Source organism: Paroedura picta, chromosome 1, assembly GCF_049243985.1.
Source record: "Paroedura picta isolate Pp20150507F chromosome 1, Ppicta_v3.0, whole genome shotgun sequence".
Classification (NCBI taxonomy): Eukaryota; Metazoa; Chordata; class Lepidosauria; order Squamata; family Gekkonidae; genus Paroedura; species Paroedura picta.
This window is the reverse complement of record NC_135369.1, coordinates 77,378,755-77,394,896: the sequence shown is the minus strand read 5'-3', so window position 1 is coordinate 77,394,896 and position 16,142 is coordinate 77,378,755. Positions and strand designations below refer to the sequence as shown.

At 41.0% G+C, this 16,142-nt stretch overlaps 1 long non-coding RNA gene across 1 annotated transcript in view; it reads left to right on the top strand.

The window, feature by feature from the left end:
• The window catches only part of LOC143839073 (uncharacterized), a 67,341-nt gene that overhangs the window by 36,498 nt on the left and 14,701 nt on the right, over nucleotides 1-16,142 (top strand). The window contains exon 2 of the long non-coding RNA XR_013231618.1: nucleotides 13,572-13,616. This is a non-coding gene — a long non-coding RNA (uncharacterized LOC143839073). The remainder of the gene's footprint in view (nucleotides 1-13,571; nucleotides 13,617-16,142) is intronic.

The following is a 16,142-nucleotide window of genomic DNA, read 5'->3' as shown; positions in this document are numbered from 1 at the left end:
CATGTCCAGATAACAGGAAGTGATAGTACCGCTTTACTCTGCTTTGGTTCGGCCTCTCTTGGAATACTGTGTTCAGTTTTGGGCACCCCAGTTTAAGAGAGATGTAGAAAAACTGAAGTGTGTCCAGAGAAGGGCAACAAAGATGATGAGGGGTTTGGAGACCAAGATGTATGAGGAAAGGTTGGGGGAGCTTGGTCTGTTTAGCCTGGAGAGGAGACGACTGAGAGGGGATCTGATAGCCATCTTCAAGTATTTAAAAGGCTGCCATATAGAGAATGGAGCAGAGTTGTTCTCTCTTGCCCTGGAGGGACAGACTACATCCGCAAGAAATTCCTGATAGTCAAAGCAGTTTCTCAGTGGAACAGGCTCAGTTGAACAGGGAGGTGGTGGGTTCTCCATCTTTGAACATTTTTAAACAGAGGCTGGAGAGCCATCTGCTTGAGAGGCTGATTCTGTGAAGATTCAAGGGTGTGGCAAGTTACAGTGGGTGAGCGATAGGGTCATGAGTGTCCTGCATAGTACAGGGGGTTGGACAAGATGACCCATGAGGTCCCTTCCAACTCTATGATTCTAAAGCACCTGGCTCCCAAAGGAAGCATAACAATTCATGCACTATATTAACTGATCTGGATTTGCATAGTCTGAGGTTACTGAGAATCGGCAATGCCCAGCATTGCTTCTAGAATGTCATCTATGTATCAGAAGCCGTGACTCATTAGATTTCTCATGCAATTAGGGACATGGGAGCAACACTCTCTTCTTCATTTCTGTACCTTTGTAGTTGTATAACATTTGCTTTCCTGTTGAGGTCAACAAAATTAGATTTTGCATCAGGAGGCTGAACATTTCTTAATTTTTGCCTTCTGAGAAGATGCCCTTTATTCATTCATCTGCTGTCATATGGCAAATTATGCTAAATTGCTATTCCAAGTCATGAAAGCTAAATAGGGATGATGAGTAGATTTTTTAAAACTCTGTCGTTCTATTGACCTTGCATATTATTCTTGCATTCCAGTTTAACCAAAAGTTTAAAGAGATTTTTAAATTGGTGTGAAGGCATTTTCCAAAAGCTTTTAGTTTGACTCGTTTCTGTCTCCCTCATCACATTACTGATGCACATGTCTGCCTTGAAACAGTACTGCAAAACACACACAGCAATCTTGAAGTATTAATATGTATACTTGCATCAAGATTCATTTGGGCAATGCATATCTGAGCCTTAGTAAAAACCACATAAATCAGTTTTGATATATCTCGATATACAAATTTATCTGGATTGCTGGAGGGCAAACTTTTATGAATGCACACATGCAAGTTGTATGTGGAAACACTGATACAAAGTTACTGAGAGAGCTCAAGTATGTACAGTGTTATGCATATTTATGTAATTTTTAATTTATTGTTTGTCTCTTATACCCCACTTTTCTCCCAAAGGGGGTCCACTGGGTACCCCAAGTGGCTTAGAACATTTTCCCTTCTTCAGTTTATCCTTACAACAACCCTGTGAGGGTAGGTTAGGCTCAATAGCACCCAGCAAGCTTCCATGGCAGAGTAGAGATTCAAACCTGAGTCTTTCAGATCCTTGTTGTCTCTTATGCATGGATTCAGAAGAGCAGAGGATCCCTTATGCATCAACCTTACTTCATAAATCAGGAAAAAAACATGGAAAGTAATGTATGAGATGAGGCTTCTACAAGTAAGGAAAAAGAAGGCTGTTTCTTACACATAATTCGTGTATAGAATTGTCTACCAAAAGATGAATAGATATTTGATATCCATTGGCTCACAACCAAACACAAAACTCCATGTACCCAACTTTTTTAAAACCAAAAAAACAGCACTGGATGGGACTGAATTTAACTATGGAAAGGGGAAGATAGTCATATAACCTTTCAGCTGTTACCATTTTTCTACTCAAAATTGCCCCCTCAGACTGTTTATGCACTGGGAACTTCACTGCCCCAGCTTCCATGCAGGAGCACAAATCGGGGGTGGATGAGGTGCACCAGGCCAAATGCTCCCCCATGTGGGTGCAGGAAGAGGTGGGACAACCTGCCACGACTAGAACTTGAGCCTGCAGCCTGGCATGAAACCTCCAGTGCATAAATGGTCTCAAAGTGCTTTTACAGAAATAGCTATTTCTTCACCTAAAATTTGGAGGACATTTACACAAGATGGCATAACAAAATGTGAGTCCAAAGGCATCTTTAAGATTAAAAAAGTTTTATTCAAGGTGTGAGCTTTAGTATATATACACACCTCCTCACACAATGGAACAAGAATCATAAGAGTACAGTATAAGGAGAGAGTAAAATAGTAGTAAATTAGTAAACAGCATCACAACAAATATGCAGAATGATAATGAAGACTGGATAGCTCCTTGCTAGAATAACGAAATCAGTCAATTGTTGTTCACAGCAGGAATAAAAATGTTAAGGCTAGTGATTAATGGCAGACACTTTCCCAGTTGTGGAAAGAAGTAATTAAAAGAGACTTGTTACGAGTCCCATCCATCTCCAACCAAGACGGCATATTAATTTCAAGTCATAAGTCATAAAAAGAGGCATTAAAAGAAATTGTTGAAGGGTAGGCCTACTACCACCTCGATATAGGCACATATGAAGCCCATGTTCCGATGCAAACAGACACTAGGAAAGGGGCATGTAGGTTTTCAGGTCATTTGGTGGGGAAAGGTGCAGGACTAGAAAAACTGTTTGTTGGATGCAGCCTGGTTTTCTTGTCTTCTTATGAACATATTTGAATTACCTGAGTCCATGTGGTCTTCGGTCCATGTGGGAACGAATGACATGTCCGTGAATACCATCGCTCCTATTAAAACAGACTGTCAAGATCTAGGGAGGAAACTCAAGCAAATGGGGGCACAAGTGGTATTCTCTTCAATCTTGCCTGTCAAGGGAAGAGGAATGCGTCGGGAGAGGAAGATAATGGAGGTGAATCAGTGGCTGCGTAGTTAAAAACAGAAATATTTTGCTCCACGGTGCATTATTGAGGAATCACAGAATCATACATTTGGAAGGGATGTGCTTAAAGAACGCTATATATCTAATTTTTTTCCTGCTATAGAAACTTTATTGAGAATTCTGTGTGACAGTAGTGATTTGTTGGATTTCTCATGCAGTTAGGGATATGGGAGTGATGCTATCCTCTTCATTCCTATATCTTTGTAGGTGCAGAACACTGGCTTTTGTGTTGAAGTCTACAAAATTAGATTGTGCATGAGGAGGCTGAAAATGCCCTGATTTTGGCCTTCTCAGAGGATGTCATTTATTCATTTGTCTGTTGTCATATGCCAAGTTATGCTAAGTCAGTACGCCAAGCCATAAAAACTAATTAGGGTTTGGCATGGTGAATGCGAAAAACAGGTTTGGTAAATTTGGCATGGTGAATTTGAAAAAATAGTTATCATAGATTCTCAAGAGGATAAAATGGGCACATTGTTAAATGAGAGACTCAAATGGGAATAACAAAGGAACAAACAAACAAACAAAAGAAAGAAAGGAAGAAAGCTTACAGATCTGTAATATAGTCAGAACATCCTGTTTTATGCTTCTACATATGATATGATTCCATTTGCTTTTAATCAGTGTATTCCTCAAAGGACCCAGCCTACTAACATCATCAGCATTCTGTGCTGCTCTCATTCTAAGAACAGATTTGTTTTATTCTGGGGATAAAATTTAACCTGGGCAGTTTGAGCAGAGAGACATTCTAAGTATTGAAACTCTAGGGCCCCCGGAGAAATGTGTATAGAAAAAACTCATATGCACTATCTGTGTTGTGTTAAACATATATCCCAGGTGATTTGTAAAGGTGCATATACCTAGAGCTTCTACTTGCCAGATGCAGCTGTTATACCGAAGAGAAACTGTTTGGCCCCATCTATCAGTAAGCTCCAATAGGATTGTCAACCTCCAGGTGGTACCTGCAGATCACCCAAAATTATAACTGATCTCCAGAAGATGTGACTGGAACTTACACACACACACACACCATTTTTGCAGGATCCCTTTCCTCCCCAAAGCCCACCCTCAGCAGTCTCCACCCCCAGGTCTCCAGGAATTTCCCACACCACAGAATTTCCCACACCACAGATATGGCAATTCATAAATGGCAATCTGAAATACAAGAGAGCAAGAATTACCTTTACAATCTTACAGGATGAATAGAAAAGAGGTGGATTAGGAAGGTGTTCCTAATTTATTAAATGAATGCAAAACAGAGTATAATATTTCAGTAGAGGATAGGGAACGTATCTGTGCAAAAATTCCTAAATTAATAGTCAAATTCTAAGAGAAAAAAAAGCCATCAGTAGAGCTACTAAGGGTTATAATGATGCTTGTTGGAAATGGAATGTTAAAGTAGGCTGCTTTCTTCATATGTTGTGGAGATGTGAGAAAATAAGAAAATTTTGGATAAAAGTTCATGATATATTATAGAATCATAAAATCATAGAGTTGGAAGGGACATCATGTGACATCTAGTCCAATCCCCTGCACTATGCAGGAACTCACAACCCTATCACTCATCCAATCTAACCTGCCATCCCCTTGAATCTTCACAGATTCAGCCTCTCTGTCAGATGGCTATCTAGCCTCTGTTTAAAAATTTCCAAAGATGGAGAATCCACCACCTCCCATGGAAGCCTGTTCCATTGAGAAACTGCTCTGTCAGGAACTTTTCCCGGATGTTTAGATGGAATTTCTTTTGAATTAATTTGATCCCATTCGTTCTGGTCCGCCCCTCTGGGGCAAGAGAGAACAACTCTTCTCCATCCTCTACATGGCAGCCTTTTAAATACTTGAAGATGGCTATCTGATCCCCTCTTAGTCGTTTCCTTTCCAGGCTTACTAGCATAGTAAACAGGAAACCGCAAGAAGAATAACAAGAACAATGGCATGTTTTTATGGATTACCTGGCCATCCTTATCCATGGTTCCTCTATATATTTGTGAAACAGATTGGGGGATCGGATGTGTCCGGCTGTCCAAGTTGGAATAGGGCCAATCAGAGTGCAGGCAGCGTTGCTGGCTGCATCCTGATTGGCCCTTCCCCTACAGCTCCCGCCCTCCATCCCTGGACTCTAGCCATGGTCCTCTCAGACACACCAGAGACACAGAGAGACATACAGAGCCCTGCCAGACTGAACACGAGCCCTCATTCCCTCCTATTGCTCCTGCTGTGAGGGAGGCAGAGAGAGATACACAGAGAGCTGCCCCAAACTGCATACCAGCCCTTCTTCCCTCCTATAAACCAACCCTAATTCCCTGCTCTGCACACCAAGATACGCAGGGAGAGGGGGAGAGAGACAGAGAGAGATCTGCATCTCCCAGTATCCCCTGGGGCCTAGCGTCAATTGCATTCCTGCTTGCAATGGGCTTTCTGGCTAGTATAGAAATAAGATTTCAAGAGAAGGACTTCAGGCTGGTAGGAATAGGGATACAGGGGAAAACTTGTACTCAATCATGCAAACGTGTCTAATTCTTTTTTCTTTTATTCTATTTATACATAAAAATAAAAAGTATTGGCACAATTAATATTTGTGTAGTATTTCTATGAATTGTTTGTGCTTTCAAAGCATTGGATAAAGCTTTACACAGTGGAATTTGTTCTTTCGTATGAGTGGTGGGGCCACGCAGCAGAGAGGTCTATCATCCCTAGTCCATATCAATGGATATTGAGGCAAAATATGTACAATGTAGTTGGATTAATGCTAAAATAATCAGAATTGACCTCATTCATTTGATGATAAGGTTAAATATAAAGCGATATCAGTCAGTGTGGACAGTCACTTTATGGTACTATTAATACTTACCAGTGAAACATGTACACTTGTATTTCTAAATTAATAAGAAAACAAATCAATTGTTACACAGTTTTGCAAACTAAGCATATGTGTGACGGATCCCAATCCCTCGCAATTGTCAGTAATCTTTGCATTTTGGACAACGCTGTTAGAAGCATTCTCAGTAACTACTCAAATAAACTGGTGAAACGGCTTTTAAACTCAACTGCCTGGATTGAAAGAGGCCTTTCCCCTTCTTTGTAAAAATTTCACAGACCTTTGTAACTGAAGAAGCAGTTGTATTTTCACAAAAAAACATTATTTTTATTGACTCAAGTTTAATAGTTTATATTCTTCCAAAAAGAAAACTGTCAAGTAAAGGTGATTTATAAGCACTTTCCCTCAATATCCTGCTCTTTGGCCTAAAATCAACAATTGCACAACACTCTTTTTTAATACTGAGCTGATCACGAAGACACATTTACAAAATACCCCCTCTCCTTCTGTTTTGGCATATTTCCAGTGCAAGTATTGAGGCGCCTGGGCTTCTTGACACACTTCTACAGTTTGCTTTCCAGTTCTCCTCTTGATCATTTGTTGCACCAGCAGTGGATTTCTCTACTGGTATCTTCCTCAGCATAATTTTGTTTTCAGTGTTATCATATACCAATAATTGCCACATCAATTTTGAACAAGTTAAGCTAATTCAGAGTAGGTCAGAAGCAGATGGCAAAACTAAATGCCCACAGAAAATGGACCTGAGGACTTCTAGAGTTCTGAGATTGCCAGTAAACTTTTGCTTGCTGGCATGAATGTAGAATCATGGAAAATGACAATCTCAGTACCTCACAGTTCCCTGATAGGCTAAAACATACTCCAGAAGGAAATTTACAATTCCCTGTTGTCAGCTCTCCAGGTCAGACGTCAAACCCTGACCAACTATCTTTCTTTCTTTCTAGCCTGGATCTATATGGCCAACAGAGAACCTAGGCTGGCTACCGTTTCCTATGCAATGCGTGATAGTTGGGTTCTGGCTTCCAGTTTTCAGTGACAAAATATATGAGGAAGAGCTGGTTCTTATATACTTTCTCTACCAGGAGTTTCAAAGTGGCTTACTTTGAAACCCTCCCTTTCCTCTCCCTACAACAGACACCCTGTGAGGTGAGGCTGAGAAAGCCCTGATATTGCTGCTCAGTCAAAAAAGCTTTCTCAATGCTATGGAGAGCCCAGGATCACCCAGCTGGCTGCATGTGGGGGAGGAGCAGGGAATCAAACCCGGCTCGCCAGATTAGAAGCCACCACTCCACTACACCAAGCTGAGAGGGAAATAGCAGTTTTCTCCCTGAGGGCACTTTCCACACCCACAAAATTTAGCCCTGAAATGGCTCCCAGCCTTTTACACTTACCAGCTTGATGGATCCAACCATCAGCAGTTAAGTTTAAATGGCTGCCAAACATTTAATCCCTCCATTTCACTTCCCCCCTTCCTAAATCATCAGACTTTTAGGTTCATTGTTGATTGCAAGTGAAATTTTCTCCACCTAAGTAGGATGCAGCAGAAACACAAGAGATGACATATCTTAATTTATGTGAATGTTGGCAATTGCCACTTTCATCCCCACTTTAACTGCAGCTACAACATTTCAGAAGGTATTAAATCAGTTGGATATCTGCCGTAATTGTAAGTGAGATGTTTTGTCTCTTAAATGGATCTTCAAGCCTACATCAGATCAACCCAGAGCTTGTAAAATGTATAACAGAATACTCTTCTAAAACTCATAAGCAGAAAAATAGTTCTCAATGATTACTTCAACCTATCTGTTTTATTTAGATATGGTCTGCCTTCCTTCTTGTCAAATGAGGGGGGGAAATCAAGATAACTGCAAACAGACTGTCACCGCCCACAAGTTATTGTTGTCATTTTCTTCCTTTGCCCCAGAGGCTTAATTTTCACATATGAGAGACACTAATTTATGTTTTGTGCCAGCTCATCAGGTTTAAAAAGAAATATACTAAGGCCAGAACTGCACATTATGTGTAGTTCCATGATCTTTTAAGTGAACATTTTCCTATCTTATACTATGCAACCACTAAAATTTAAAATCTGAAAACTTAAACTGAAGAAGGGCTTCTTTAACCATTTCCCTTTATCTCTTTTCAACTTTTATCTGCTCTACGAAAAACAGGAATCTGGGAGGTTGGCATTTTTAATGTGAAAATCGCATCAGCCATTTCTGTTGATTTTTTATTTTTAATTTCAGTTGCAGCAGTTAGATCACTATATGGAACCTATAGCTTTACTCGGTTGGATAAATATTTTCATTTTAAAAACAGCAAAGGAATCGGCAATCAATTTTTATAGTCTCTATCATGAAATACAGTAATTTTTTGAGTCACCCTTTTTGTGTAGTCGGATGAACACAGAATGTTTCTACTCCTCTGGACAATTATTAGTTTCCCAGACTTTCTGGCACAAAGATGTAAATGGTTTCAACTGGTACACATCTCAGCAGTTCCATGGGTATGACGTCAATGCCTGGAGCCTTGTTGCTTGGCAGTTGACTCAAGGCTAGTTCAACTTCCTTCTCAAGAATGACTGGCTCAAGTACTACTTCTATTTCTTTTTCATTTTGACGAGAGCGAACTTCTGTTTGCATGTGGACAGTTCATCTGTGCAATCCCATCACCTGTTCTTGATGCTCTGTTGGTCAGTCAGTTCCTTCCCTTATTTATCTTTGATAATGTTTTGCAAGCAGAAAATAGCATTTGGAACCTCTTTACTTGTGCGAAAGTATTTCTGGTGTGTCCCTTTTTATAAACTTCTTCTAACTGCTTGCATTTCTGTTTCTAGTAGCTTCACTGTCTATTCTTGCTGCCCTTTGAAAATCTTCATTTAATTTCCTTGTTTCATCCCTTTTGCCTGCAGCTTTTGCTGCTTTCCTACATTCAGCTATTCTTATAGTTTCATCTGAGAGCCATTTTGATCTTTTTTCTGGCTTCTTGTGCAGTATGTGTTTAACTGCTGTTTTAACAACAGTTGATTGAATTTCCTACCATAGTTCATCGTGCATCTTCTCCATTGCATCCAATAGTTGAAATCGATTGGGGGCCTGGCATCAAGGGTGAGGGGGAAGTTGAGGGCTTGGTGGAGGCAGAACATCACTCTTCCCAGTTATCCTTTGTTGAACAAGGTTGCTCCAGTCTTAGGGAGGGACAATACTGGTCCTTGCTAGTCTCATGGGAGGTGGCTGGCATAATTCAGCCCACGCCAGCTTTCAAGGAGGACTCCACCAAGGTCACGGTCACAGCATACCTTAGAGAAGGAGACTCATGAGGTACCCAGACATTAGTCACCAACAGTGGGCGCTGTTTAGAGAGGATGGGGTGCATTTTTCTGAATGGGAATTGGACACACGGCTACATGGATTGAGGCATGCTATTATTGATTGGCTACAGGTATAAGCAGTGGTCAAAACTGTTAACTAAGTTGGAAAAACAACCACTGATGAAAATGCCACTTTGAAAACGGTTCAAATCTGGAGGCTGTTTTGGTTGTTTTATTACAATTAAAAGAAGATATAAGACATTTCTATTTTTATTCATTGTTAAATTGTTAAATTGTTTATTATAGCCTAAGGTAGGTTCTTTCTTCTGCTCTCACCTCCCAGGAGTCAGCAGACCGTCTGTTCCAGGGGCTAGCCAGTGGAACCCATTGATGGAGGTCTGCTGACAAGGGCTGCCTTGTATTCAGCTGACCTCAGGAGGGCAAGAACCATTCCATGCTATGCCACACTCATTAAATTAATAAAAGGCTATGCCCAATTTTCATGCCAAAAGATGAAGTGGTGTCCGGGTCTTTACTTAGGTATGTACAATATCCCCCTGTCAGGCAAAGACATTTCAAAGGAAAATTACAGTGTGAGATTGCTGAACTCACGTTAATTCACAAGTTAAGAACAAAGGATGTCCTGAATAGGGACATCGGGTTGTTAATCTCATTATAGATACTATTTTTTTTGCCCTCAAGCATTTCCCCTCTGTTCAAATCAAGCAAAGAATATACTTATCACACCTTTGCATCATTTACAAAGATTCTTTACTATACCCCTCCCACCTTCTGGGTTAGGATAAAAGGACTCAGATCTTCACTTTATTCTACTGTGCCTGAAGAAGGGAGCTTTGCCTTTTGAAAACTTGTAAGGAATCAAATCTTGTTCATCTGAAGGGCAATGTTAAATCCATGGGTTAAGAGACACAGACACTGTGAATTCATTCCAGCTCCTAATTGACCCCAGTTCAAAGGTACCAGTCAACTCAAACTGAACTGAGAAACCCTTCCAAAACACCCAAATATATACAAACCAGAACAAAGAATGTTCCCACCCCTATTCTTATAGGTCACTTCCATTTTAAACTGATTAGATCCTGCAGTTGGGATCTGGCTGTGCACCAGCCAATCAGTTGTGGAATTATGATCTTGCCTTGGACCTCAAGCTCGGTCTTCAGCAGATCTACGCACACAACAGCCAACATGACTGCCCTCTGATACAACCCTTTTTAAAAGATCAAGCTTCCACGACAACAAAGGAATCCAAGGAGCCAGTTTGGTGTAGTGGTTAGGAGTGCGAACTTCTAATCTGGCATGCCAGATTTGATTCTGCACTCCCCCACATGCAACTATCTGGGTGACCTTGGGCTCACCAGGGCACTGATAAAGCTGTTCTGACCGAGCAGTGATATCTGGGCTCTCTCTCCTCACCCACCTCACAGTGTGTCTGTTGTGGGGAGAGGAATCGGAAGGTGACTGTAAGCCACTTTGAGCCGCCTTCGGGTAGAGAAAAATGGCATATAAGAACCAATTCTTCTTCTTCTTCTACTTTCACCTCCTCTCTAGGGCTAACAGTTTTTCTAGCATGACTCTCAGGAGAGATGCAGAACTTTCTTGAGAGGTGGGGCTTCAAATACCTTAATGAATAATTGATTTCCTTATGAAATCTGTAACCCACTCACCATATCCACTTGGGGGGGGGGGCTTGCTTAAGCCTGGTAACTTCTATGTCTCTCCAATAATGCACCAATGTCTCAAGTGGACAGAGCTGGATCATGTGAGTGGATTTGGGTGGGGAGAACCAGATGTCACATTTTTAGCTGTGTTCTCATGCTAATCGAAACAATTGGTTTTTATATGGAAGTGCTATAAAAACTATCCCGCAATCCTGGGCGGGGGGATCAATGCTGTAAAATGGGGCCGCAAATCCTTTGTCCCCATCCTAGTTGTGACCCTGGTAGTTCCTCTGCCTTTAACACATTTGTACAACAAGCAGAAACTGAGCAACTCAAATATACTGAGCTGGATTTCCTTCTACAAAGCAGCTGTTAAACAGTAATATTCTGTACCATGTGTACAGCTCATTTCAAGTGTTCAAAGTGCTTTATGCACAGCCTCTTTCACAAAGGAGCCCAGGGGTGCCATTTAAGATTTCTGTGTGAGAAGGTCAATAGAGTTCCATGTGGGCCTGACATTCTATTGAGTCCAAAGGCTTGTTCATAGAGATGCATTCAAAGATAAATTGACAAAAGGTGTGTTATGCTAAAAGCATTCATTGCAGTTTTCTGTTTTACACTTCACAATAACTAGAGCAGTGGTATCAATAGAGAACAAACAGTTATCCTTTGTGGGAAGCAAAGGGATTTGTGTCTTTGGCATGCAACCCGAGCATACATTTGATAGCAAACAACAATAGTTACTCAGTGTGTAGAATCAGTAAATTGGACAAGGGAATAATGGTACTGAAGAATAATCATGGAGAGTCTGAAACACAGTAGCCATTCGTAAAAAAAGAGTTGGCAAACTAAGCAGAAACACACTATTTCTGTTTGTTTGCTGTTGAGGTCACATAAAGACTGGTTGAGTTGAATTTTGGTAGATTTTCATGTGATACATTGCAGCAGCCATTCTGTTGCTTATTTATGTCAAGACATGATCCCATAGAGAACTGTGAGTTTAAGTCATTGTCCAAACATGTCTTTGATCCAAATGGACCCATTAAAAATGTAAATATAGAAATCTAAATAAATAAAATAAATAAATAATAAATAAATACACTTCAAACTTCAGAACCATTTATAATGGCTTGCTTTAAAAAGCCATATTACTTATTTTTCTTTTATTTCTTTAAATTTATAGACTGCCCTCTTTGCTTGAGCAGACTCAGGGTGGTGTACAGCATATGGTCAACAATACATCAAAATCACATTAGAAGCTTTTCATGTGGTCTTGGATCATTTGTCCACCTGGATGACTTTTGTTCTCTAGACCTGGAGGGAATTACTAAGTGTAATGTGGTAGGCCACTGGACTAGAGAAGGTACATGGCACTTATAAGGTCCCCAGCCAGGGGGATTGTTGCAGGCCCATCTGTCATTTTAACTGTGTTCTTGAATAATATGATGAATTTTTCAAATCCTGTCCACTACTTAGTTTCTTCCCAGCACCTTTCATATTATGAATTAAAAACTGATTCTCTTCCTTGCTATTACCCAATAGAGAAATTGACAAGTAGCCAGGAGGCTAGATGTATAAATTAATTTTAGAAAGCAACCCAGTAATGTCAGAGTTAGATAATTGCCCATGGCTTCTCTGAACAATTCTTTGATAAAACACTTGTCTGTTCAACATCTGATGAGAGTAAAGTATAAAACTGGAAACAAAGAACACTTGACTCAAGAATTCAGTGAGCTAAATATATTGTCAGGAAGATGATGCCATGTATCCCCCCCTCCCCAGTTTCACAACTCTAGAACTTCTGCTTGATAAAGAACACAGGATAGCAATCTAATGTAGCTCAGAGATACCTTGGAGTGACTGTGAAAAATGTTTGTATAACTGGAGATAACTTGTATTACCATGTGTGGTTAATACATATGGTACATGAATGGGGCACTGTAGGGTTGCCAGGTCCAGCTCAGAAACCAGCAGTAGACCAGGGGGTAGGGACATGGGTGGCAACTGTCAACCATGGCATGATGTTGCTTTTGGGAAATGCCATGGCATTGTTAATGATTCCTAGAGAGGACAGAGAACACATTTCCAGGTTTTCTGCAGAAGTTGTATTGATTTATTAAAACAAAATCTTGACTTCACCAGTGCTGGTTGGAAAAACCTGCTGGGGATGGGACATATCCCACCCCTAGCAAGAGTATAGCAACCCTACCCACTTCACAATCAAAAGCCAGAAATTATACAAAATCACTTCTCTCACAGTTCTTCCTGGCCAATGAGAGTGCTTGGAGCAGCCTGTCACTCAAAAAATTCAAGTGCACATGTACCATCCAAAATGTAATTTTACCAAGGTATAGAGTTGCCAACTTCCAGATGGGGCCTGGATTTCTTCTCCTAAGACTCTGTCCTTCCCAGAAAGTTCTCGAGCAACACTATTTTACAGCTTCCCATGATGACGCGTAAGCAAAATGCATAAGGACTGTCAAGTTGAACAAATTATTTTTTCCCTAAAGCTCCCATATTTTGTTTTGTTTTCTTTTATTTTTTCTTGTTCTGGTTATTGCTGTGGTTCTTTGCCTTCCACAATTTAGAATAGTCATTGCCACTTGTGGGTGCTGAACTGTCTGTAGTCTGAGGTTGCTATGATGTATGTTTACCAGAGTTCATGAGGAAGAAGCTTCCAGAACTGGTACAGCTGGATTGGGCCCATCTAACTGCTTGTAATAGTAAGTTGTAGAAGAATTAACAATTGAATATTTCCTCTACAGGTTCAGAGTTTCTGCAGCTTCTCCCTCCCCCAACTCTATCTTCAGGTAAGGATAGAATGACTTCTGTGTTCTGATTTTGGGTTATTTCAGTATCAGGGGAAAGCAGTCTTTCAGGATGGTGACTTTATTCAACCTTGAACAGCTGGTAAATTGAAGTCCTGGGCCCAACTGTGTTTAAATCACAAGAGAGAAAAGCCAGAGCTTGCTGACTACAGAGAACTCTGCCTGCTTAATTGGCTCCAGATGGAAATATATATAGCCTTCCTCATGAAGCCCAAAAAGGCCCAGGATGATAAGTGAAAGAGCCCAAAGAAAAGAGCTCAAATAAAATGTTAAGTATTCTCTGAGTTTCTTACAACCTAAGCAGAGTAAGCATGGAAATCTGAAACTCAAGCCATTTCTGTATCAGGTATACTCACATTAAACTCCAATATTGATTCCATCTTGCCTCTCCATTCACAGATTCTTTTTACTGATGTGGTATTTCACCGTGGAGCACCAATGGGATAAAATATTTTTTCTCTCGCATTGTGTCTTGAAAGTGTTACAGATGTCCATGTCAGATTTCCTAAGTCTTCCATATTAATACACAACTGAAAAGAAATATTTCTCTTAACATTGGGGGAAAGTCTCCTTTACTTATCAAAATATCAAACAATTAAGAAGTAAATGAATATATTGTTACTTTGCTGTTTGCTAAGAGTTATACCAAAATAATCATGGAGAAAGCTAGGGAGTTCCAGAAGAACATCTACTTCTGCTTCATTGACTATGCTAAAAACAGCAAAGAAGAATGTTTGATAAGTATAATCCCCACAACCTGATTTGGGATTGTTGCAGGGGGAGGCAAAGGGTTTTTAAATGAATTTATACATTCTTGACTTCCAAAACCAATATCTAACATCTCTGTTACTAAATGTAGGGAAGCTGGGTCTTTTCTTATCCTGCTGAATTGGGCCTTTTGGCAGCCTACCTACATGATCTACTTTGTACTTTTGATCAGCACACTGCTCATGGGCAATCATTTGTCATAAACATTGAAACAAATTATTATTATTATTGTTGTTGTTGTTATGTCAAATCAAAAAGTTGGAGTGAAATGTCATAAGTACTCTGATTTTTTCTTTTTCAAAAAGGTGAGAAAGTAGGTTTTCTGAATAAGTGCCTGAAGGTAGAAATTGGTTGGGCAAGGGCAAATGTATGTTCAGTCCATACAAGATGGAGGATCAGGAAGTGTGTCTACCCACTCTGGATGGTGTGCAATTAGAGATCTTGCACACAGCCAGGAACTTGTGACTCTGGATGCCTCCTTCTCTACTTAAGTGGCCTTAGGTGGCCACCCACTTAAGTGGCCTGCCTGGCATTTTACTATCTCTGCGTGGTGAGGCTAAATGCCCTGTATGGTCCAGGGAGTAGTGGAATCCAGTAGCGTTTCATTTGTTCCCCTCAGGTTTCTGGTCTCGCAGGAATCGCTAGAAAGGAAGTGATTTTTTCCTGTGCTTGTTCCCACCCCTGGCCGTCAATCAAATGGAACAGCCAATGGGCGGTTGTTATCATGCTCCCGAAATTCCCCTTTCCCTTTAAGAACTGTTAAAAAAAAACACACACACGTTTCAACGAATATGCCTTGATTCTTTGCAACGTAGAGTTGGCGTGTGAGCTGGCGAGTCATCGTTACCACGCTCCTCTGAGTGGGAAAAAAAATCCCCCCCCCGCACGGGCGCAATTTTTGGCCGAAATTAAAGGGAACCTGCAAACAGGGGGCTGTGTTGTGCTTGGGGACTTAGGGGAGCTTTAAAGCACTTCTGTGGAGGGACTGTAGCTGGAGAAGCCTCACTGGGTGAATGAAGCCTCGCTGGTTTGTTGCTTTCTCCGCTTCGAGGGGAAAAAAATGGCGATCGCTTCACTGGAAGTTCGGAGGAGAGAGCCAGGGGCAGGGACTTTGTTCGCTAGTGTTGCAGGAGTGTTGCAGATTGCTCACAACATCATGTGGAACGTAATTTTAGTGGCGAAAACAAAATGTAAGACTAGTGCTATATTAAAGTTGTGCGGAACGGCCCTCAGTCAAGTTCAAGGCACTTAACCCAGTGTACATGAAGAACTGGCTAACTCCCTGTGTCCCAGGCAGAGCTCTCTACTCAGCAAAGGCCCTGGCCCTTGCCTGGTAGAATAAGCTCTTGGAAGAACTGAGGGCCCTAATGGAACTAACACGGTTCCGCAGAGCTTGCAAAATGGAACTCTTCCTCCAGGCATTTGGTTGAGGCCGGGTGGAAGGAAGGGAGCTCTTAGCCCCTCCTCTGATAAGTCCAACAGTAATATCCCCCTGGATTTATGGAAGTTGGGGATGTGAGGGGCATAATTGGCATGAGGATGTGGGTGGAGTCATTCATGAATTTGTATTGTCATTCTGTGTTTTTATGCTGTAAGCCAGGAGCAACAGCTTAGAAATCGAATTGCCTCCCTGTAACAAAGACCTTAGGCATGCCTTTGGAACTGGCTGCAGTTCTTTCTCCTGCAACCACTTGTATCTCTGTTGAACACACAAACAGGAAACTTTAAACCTAACCCTAC